This window comes from Nyctereutes procyonoides, unplaced genomic scaffold, assembly GCF_905146905.1.
Source record: "Nyctereutes procyonoides isolate TBG_1078 unplaced genomic scaffold, NYPRO_anot_genome, whole genome shotgun sequence".
Lineage (NCBI taxonomy): Eukaryota > Metazoa > Chordata > Mammalia > Carnivora > Canidae > Nyctereutes > Nyctereutes procyonoides.
In genome coordinates this window covers 22,467,409-22,474,661 of record NW_026575160.1, presented here as the reverse complement: position 1 = coordinate 22,474,661, position 7,253 = coordinate 22,467,409, and the positions used below count along the sequence as shown (strand labels likewise).

General features: G+C 55.0%; 1 protein-coding gene across 2 annotated transcripts in view; it reads left to right on the top strand.

Moving 5' to 3' along the window:
• The first annotated feature begins 2,359 nt into the window (after positions 1 to 2,359).
• ELMO1 (engulfment and cell motility 1) overlaps positions 2,360 to 7,253 on the top strand; it is a 523,965-nt gene continuing 519,071 nt past the window's right edge. The window contains exon 1 of one of the 2 annotated variants that reach the window (XM_055314755.1): positions 2,360 to 2,539. The gene's annotated coding sequence lies outside the window, so the exon portion shown is untranslated. Of the gene's footprint in view, positions 2,540 to 2,602; positions 2,682 to 7,253 lie in introns of those variants that run through there. The other variant, XM_055314756.1, reaches the window with a different exon arrangement.

Below are 7,253 nucleotides of genomic sequence, written 5' to 3'. Positions count from 1 at the left end.
CTTTAAAGATCTATAAAGTTGTCTCTTAGAGGAAGGATGTGAGTTACTCCATGTTAACTGCAGAGGGCAGAGCTGGGACCAAAGGTTACAAGGAGGTGGATTTTTCTAATCGCTGTGCAAGGGGAGACAGAGTTCCCTATTTACTCTGGGAACATTAGGACAGCTAACATTTAGTGAGTGCCGGTGATGCTCTGCGCCATAGTTAAAATCTTGATATGCCTTAGCTAAAAAGTTGTGGATCAAATTCTTAGTTATCATTACAAGCGCCTCATGGCATCATTAATAAAGGTTCCATTTGCTGATTGCTTATTCAATTGCTTCATCCTGTTTTAAGTTATTGGCTTATAATGATGTGGACCCAAATCTTCCTGGTACTAATATTGCCTCCAGAGGTTATGCATTTAGTAAGAGGTCAGATCAGGGCTGTTCATTAGAAATAGAAAGTAATCTTACTTTTTCTCTTTGCCACATTAAAAAATGTAAAAAGCCTGGCTGGCTCAGTCGGTGGAGCGTGGGACTCTGGATCTCCGGGTCGTGAGTTTGAGCCTCATGTTTGGTGTAGAGATTACTTAAAGAACCTAACTTCTTAAAGAACTAAAATCTTTTTTTTTTAAGATTTTATTTATTTATTCATGAGAGACACACACAGAGAGGCAGAGACACATGCAGAGGGAGAAGCAGGCTCCATGCAGGGACCCTGACCTGGGACTGGATCCCGGGTCTCCAAGATCAGGCCCTGGGCTGAAGGTGGTGCTAAACTGCTGAGCCACCCGGGCTGCCCAAGAACTAAAATCTTAAAAACATTCAAGAATGTAAAAAGAGGGGATCCCTGGGTGGCGCAGCGGTTTGGCGCCTGCCTTTGGCCCAGGGCGCGATCCTGGAGACCCAGGATCGAGTCCCACGTCGGGCTCCTGGTGCATGGAGCCTGCTTCTCCCTCTGCCTGTGTCTCTGCGCCTCTCTCTCTGTGACTATCATAAATAAATAAAAATTAAAAAAAAAATTAAAAAAATAAAACTTTAAAAAAAAAGAATGTAAAAAGAAAATAGTGAAAATATTCTAAATTATATATATGTTGTGTATATTTACACTATATATATCTTATTTGTATGTACATTTTACATATATATTATATATATATATTTTAATCTAATAAAATAACCCAATGGACTGATCACATCTTACACTATTAGCATTTGTGGAAATGATATAATCAGCATAAAAGTTTCTAACAAGCTATTTTACATTCTGTTTCTCATACGAAGTCCGGTGTCTGTTTTCCACTTCCAGAACATCTCAGGGCTAGCCACATTTAGAGTGTTCAATAGTTGCTTGGGGCTCTTGGCTGCGAATGAACAGCCAGCACGGGGGGGGGGGGGGGGGGGTGTGGACCTGCAATTTAAGCAGGAGTTTTTTTTTTTTAATAAATTAATTTTTATTGGTGTTCAATTTACCAACATACAGAATAACACCCAGTGAAGGAGTTTTGCCCTCCACCAATGCCTCCCTGCTCCCGGGTTACCAACTTGGCCGGTTTGAAGGGAATGCATTAGTAACCGCCTTTGTCTTTTCGGGTAGTTATTTATGTATTCATTCATTCATTCATTCATTCATTTATTTATTTATTTATTTATTTATTTATTTATTTATTTATTTATTTATTTATTTATTTATTTATTTATTTCTTGGATTTGTTAAGGACAGGTGTCTCTCCTGCAACCTTCCAAGGACTGTCCCTTGCCTCCTGGCAGCTAGGCTGGGAGTTAGTATATTTTGATTCTTTGAACAATCAGTGGAGCGGGTCGCATTAGGCAGTGCACCTCCAATACCGAGCTGGGGAGGGTAGAACGTCTCGCTTCGTGAAAAGTCACGCCAAGTTAGGGAGTCCCTGGTGTAACTGACGAGAGCTGCAGGGCGCACATGCCTCGGGGCGCCCACAGACAGCAGCACAGGTTGGGTCACCTTCGCCGGGCCGCTCCGGGGTAAGCCCAAACGCCTTTAAAAGTCGCTTTGAGACAACCCACCGAAATCGCACGCCACTCGCCAAAGATGAAAACATATAAAAAGACGCCACGCGCCCTCGGCCTCCCGGAGGTGGCGCTATGACGGCGCCGGAGTTCATCAGCGCCTGCAAAGCGCCGCGCCTGAGCTCCTGCGAGAAGTCCTGCTCTGCACACACATCATTCATAGCGGGTCTGAGGCGTGCGCGGTGTTTGACATCTTCCTTGTTTTTAAGTAGGGGGACTTCGGAAAGTGGGGGGCGGGCCCGCACCCCCGCCCCGCCGCAGCCCCCCGCCCCGCAGGGCCGAGCGCGGCGGCAGCTCCCGGGGCGCGCGGGCGGGGACGGCGCCAACCCCGCGAGTCCCGCGCAGGTGCCGGGGGCGGCGGCGGCCCCTCGGCAGGGCCGCCCGCCCGGGAGGGGACTCGGCGGCCGCCCGCGGGATGCCTGCAGATGCACGATGTGTCTCCGGCCAGCAGGAGGGAGGAAGAGGAAGTGAGAGCAGCGGCGGCCGGCGGCGCGGCGGCCGGCGGGGCCCCAGGGTGAGTGCGTGTGCGCGGCCGGGGATGGGCACGGGGTAGAGGCAGAGCCGCCCCCCCCCCCCGCCGCGGCCCCGAGCCGCCGGACCCCGCCTCGGGCCCCCCTCCACGGCCGCCGCCGCCGCCGTCCTGCGACCCCGGGCAGGTTCGTAAAGTTTCCTGCGCTGGCGCCGCGCCCCGGCTCGCTGACCTCAGCGCGGCCCGGGCGGGGGCCGGGGCTCGGCGGGGGGCTCGGGAGGGGGCGCCCTGCCCCGGGGCCGGGGGGCGCCCGGGGCGCCGCGGAGACACTTTTGCCCGCGCCCCGCGCCCCCGCGCCCCCGCGCCCCCGGGGCGCCGCGGCTGGAGCCGGGGGCGGCTGCGTGCGCTCGGGGCGCTCCGCACTTGGGGAAGTCTGGGCAGCGCCCCGCGGCCGCTGCGGGAGCCGGAGCCGGAGCCGGAGCGGGAGCCGGAGCGGAGCCCGAGCCGGGGCCGGGCCGGGGCCGGGGCCGGGGCCGGGGCCGGGGCCGGGGAGGGCGCGCCGGGGAGGGCGCGCCGGGGAGGGGGCGCCGGGCACCGCGCAGGGCCCCCGCCGGCTGCTGGGGGCCGGGGACGCGGCGTGTGGGGCTCGGGGCACTGGGCGCCCGGCAGGCAGCGCCGGGGAGGGGGGCCGGCGGCTCGCACCCCGGCTTCTTCTCCCGCACCCGCGGGTGGGAGGGAAGCCCTCGGCCAGCGCGCCCCGGGCAGGGGACAGCGATGGGGACGGGGCGGGAGGCCCCCGCGGGCAGGGGCGCGCGCTTGGGGCGCCCGGGACCCTCGGGGGAGGCGGCAAGTCCCCGCCGCCTGGGGACACTCCTGGGGACGCCGCTGGGACCGCGAGGACGGCGGGGGAGGGGGCCCCGAAGGGCGATCCCGGCTCGGAAGGGGGCGCAGCGGGCGGCCCTGCACGGTGGGGGCAGCGGGCGCGGGGCGCGGGGCGCGGGGCCCGGCCAGGTGGCGGGTGGCTCCGAGGGAGGGAGGTGCGCACGGCGGCGGCCCGGGGCGCGCGGGGGGCCGGGGCCGGGGCCGGGGAGCCCGAGCGTGTGGCGGGCGCGCGCGAGGGCGGGGAGCGTGGGAGCCCGTGGGCGCAGGCGGGGCGCGGCGGGGCGCGGGGGGCTCGGGGGGCTCAGCGGGCTCGGGGCGCGGGGCTGCCCGCCGGGTGGCCCCCGGTGCCGCCTCCCGCCTGCGGCCGCTTCAAGTCGGCGGCGGCGGGCGGGGGTCGCTGGCGGTGCGGCGGGCGGGCGCGCGGGGCCCGGCCGGGGCCCCTGGACAGCTCCCGGCTCCCGGCTCCCGGCTTCCGGCCCCAGGAGGGTGCGCCCCGGCCCGCCGCATCCAAGGTTTCCAGAGGCGCCAAGACCAGGGTTCGCGCCCCGGGAGGCCGAGGCTGCAGGTCCTGGCTTCGCGCTGCCCCTGACTTGGGGGGGCTGGGGGGTCCGTGGGGCCCTGGAAGACTTCAGGAGTGTTGCTGGCGTGTTGTTTTTTTTTTCTTTTGTTTCTGAAATAAAAGTAATTGATGTGTATTTAGGCATTGACTCTCTGAGGGGTAACTTTGAGAACCCCAGGAGGGACCTAACCCTACTCAGGTTCACTTTTAGATCAAAAAGCCGGCAGCGCATCCCGCCAAGTGCCCCCCCCCCCACCCTCCGTGCCCAGCACTTGGCGGGATGAGCACTGGGTGTCATGCTGTATGTTGGCAAATTGAACTCCAATTTAAAAAAAAAAAATTTTTTTTTAAAGAAAGGAAACAATAACACAAAAATAAGAGGAAAATCTCTATAAGAGATGCCTGGGGGGCTCTGCAGTTGAGCATCTGCCTTTGGCTCAGGGAGTGACCTGCATCAGGCTCCCTGCAGGGAGCTTTCTTCTCCCTCTGCCTGAGTCTCTGCCTCTCTGTGTGTGTCTCTCATGAATAAATAAATAAAATCTTAAGGAAAAAAAAAAAAAAAAGGCCAGGCAGCAGCTCTTAGTAAGGGCCTCTTCTGGTCATGCTTTTCCTGTCTCCCCTCCATACCTACTTCCCAAGGTTATTTCAAGGATTATTGTCCCTCAGTTTACAGAACCTCCAAGCCCGGATGCTCTGCTGTCATGTGGCGGACTTTTATTTTTTACGGTTGCCTTTCTGAACCCCTGCTCCGGACTAGGGTACATTTCCTCTCTCTGGAGGGCTGTGGTTGAATGTTGCCTTTTTTCCTACTGCATCTATTACTCAGATTTTTTTTTTAATTAGATGGACTGGTTGTCTAATGGGGAAACTGTGAGGGAATGACCAGGAAGTCATTGGAAGTCTGCAGGGGGATGGGGTCAGGAGGGAAGGGAACTGGGGGAACAGCTTGGTGGATATCAGGGAAGGGGCCGTTGGTGAAGCAGGCCCAGGCCTGAGTCTTGTGGAATTTAGGTGCAGGCACTGGACTACAGGATGGGTGGTGCCATGAATGGTCCTATCTCTACTTCCCCTCCCCCGTGTCTTATCTTCCTGCTGTTTTTAAATAAAATATTTATTTATTTTAGAAAGAGAGAGAGAGAGTGCAGGAGGTAGAGAGAGAGAGAGAGAGAGAGAGAGAATCTCAAGCAGACTCCCTGCTGAGGTGGGGCTCCATCCATCCCACAACCCTGAGATCATGACCTGAGCCAAAACCAAGTCAGCCACTTAACCACGTAACAGACTGGGCTGCCCAGGTGTCCCTCCTGCTTTTAACTGCAGCCATTCTGACCACCTTACATTCTTCTTCACCAAGTTCTCTCCCCAGGGCCTTTGAATGTGTTACTCCTTTTGCACAAAGAATGTTTCCCGGCATGTCCAGATAGCTCACTCCCTTGCTCACTTCAGGTCTCTCTGCCAAATTGTCAGCTTACAGGCAGGCTTTCCTTATTAATTAATTAATTAATTAATTAATTAATTAATTAATTAATTTAAAGATTTTATTTATTTGACAGAGAACCAGAGAAAAAGCATGAGCAGGAGAAAGGGCAGAAGGAGAAGCAGGTTCCCTGCTGAGCGGGGAGCCTGATTAAGGGCTCTATCCCAGGACCCTGGGATCATGACCAGTGCTGAAGGCAGATGCTTAATTGACTGAATCACCCAGGTGTCCCACAGGCGGCCTTTCCTGATTATCTCCTGTGAAATAGCAACCAGCCCCCCCTCTGGTCCACTTAAGCTACTCAGTTTTCCTGCTGAGCACTTTTCACCCCCTGGCATTATATATTCATTTGTTTATTTGATTGTATCTGTTCCTCCCATTAGAATGAAAGTTCCATGAGTGCAGGGACTTTGTCTCTTCTGTATAGATTCAGAACCTAGACCGATTGCCAGCACAATAGGTGCTCAAAAAATATGTGCTGATGGACTAAGTGATGACTGTTACGGGAAATATACCGGGAAAATATTGCAGTGTCAGTGGCAAGCGAATCCAGGTAACAGGCTTTTGGATTGTTTCCTCTGTCCTTTGCACCATGCCCAGCGGCTCTTCTTGCAGACCCCTTTCCGCCTTGAGCCAACTCAGAGTTTCAGCCCGAAGAAAGAAACAGAGAGATGGTTCCTTGGGAGAGTGGAAAACAGTACAGTTTATTGATAATGCATAACCACTTCAGATCCGGTGTTTGTTTTGTCATACTCCTTGGAGAAAGTCTTTTCTTTTATTATTGTTTTTAAAGATTTTTATCTATTTATTCATGAGAGACACAGAGAGGCAGAGACATAGACAGGGGGGGAAGCAGGCTCCCTGCGAGGAGCCTGATGTGGGACTGGATCCCGGGACCTTGGGATCCCACCCTGAGCCGAAGGCAGATGCTCAACCACTAAGCCACCCAGGCTTTCCTTTAAAGATTTTATTTATTTACTAGAGAGAGAATAAGTGAGAGAGAGAGGGAGAATATGAGCAGTGAGGAGGGGGAGAGGGAAAGGGAGAAGCAGACTCCCCCACTGAGCAGGGAGTTCCTGGACTTGATCTCAGGGATCATGACCTGAGCCAAAGGCAGATGCTTAACGTAAGACTGAGCCCCCCAGGCGCCCCTGGAGAAAGTCTTCTCACAGCATGTGTTGCTTTGGCCAGGGCAATACTCCCCTAGAAAGCAGGGCATTACCGTGAGTGGGGTGAGGTCAGAGATAGCCCCTGTATCCCACTCTGCTCCCCCAGAAGATGGAGGTGGAGGCAGAGGAGGAGAGGTAAGGGAGGAAGCATAGGGAGGCCGGGTGGCAGACGCAGGGGAGAAGATAAATGAGACGTGTCTAGGAGAAGAAAAATAAAAGAGAAAACGGATGAGGGGCCTCTACAGTGTTTCTAAATCATAAGCACTTATTAAATTATGGTATTGAGATAGGACAATACTTAAGTGTTTTAAAGTAACTTACCCCCTTTGGGGGTTTGGTGTGAACTGGTGGGGAGGGGCGGAGGAAGGGAGCGCTTTGAAGTCCTTGCGGAGAGGATGTGGCTGCGGGCGTGCCAAGGGGCTCTGGGGAGTGCACACTTTGCTTACCTTGTCATCTTAACACTGAGGGTTTAGAGCTATTCATTCCTATGGAGGACATTTCCTGCCCTGATCTAAGACAGCCAGTACCCTTAAGGTTTTGTAACTGCAGCCTGCAACCACTTTTTCATGCCTGAAACCATCCAAGTGGGTCCTTTCGTGTTTCAGACATTCATTCTGTCTGAATGAATGATTGGGAAAAAGGTGGGGAATTACTAAACTCTCTCTGCATCACAAA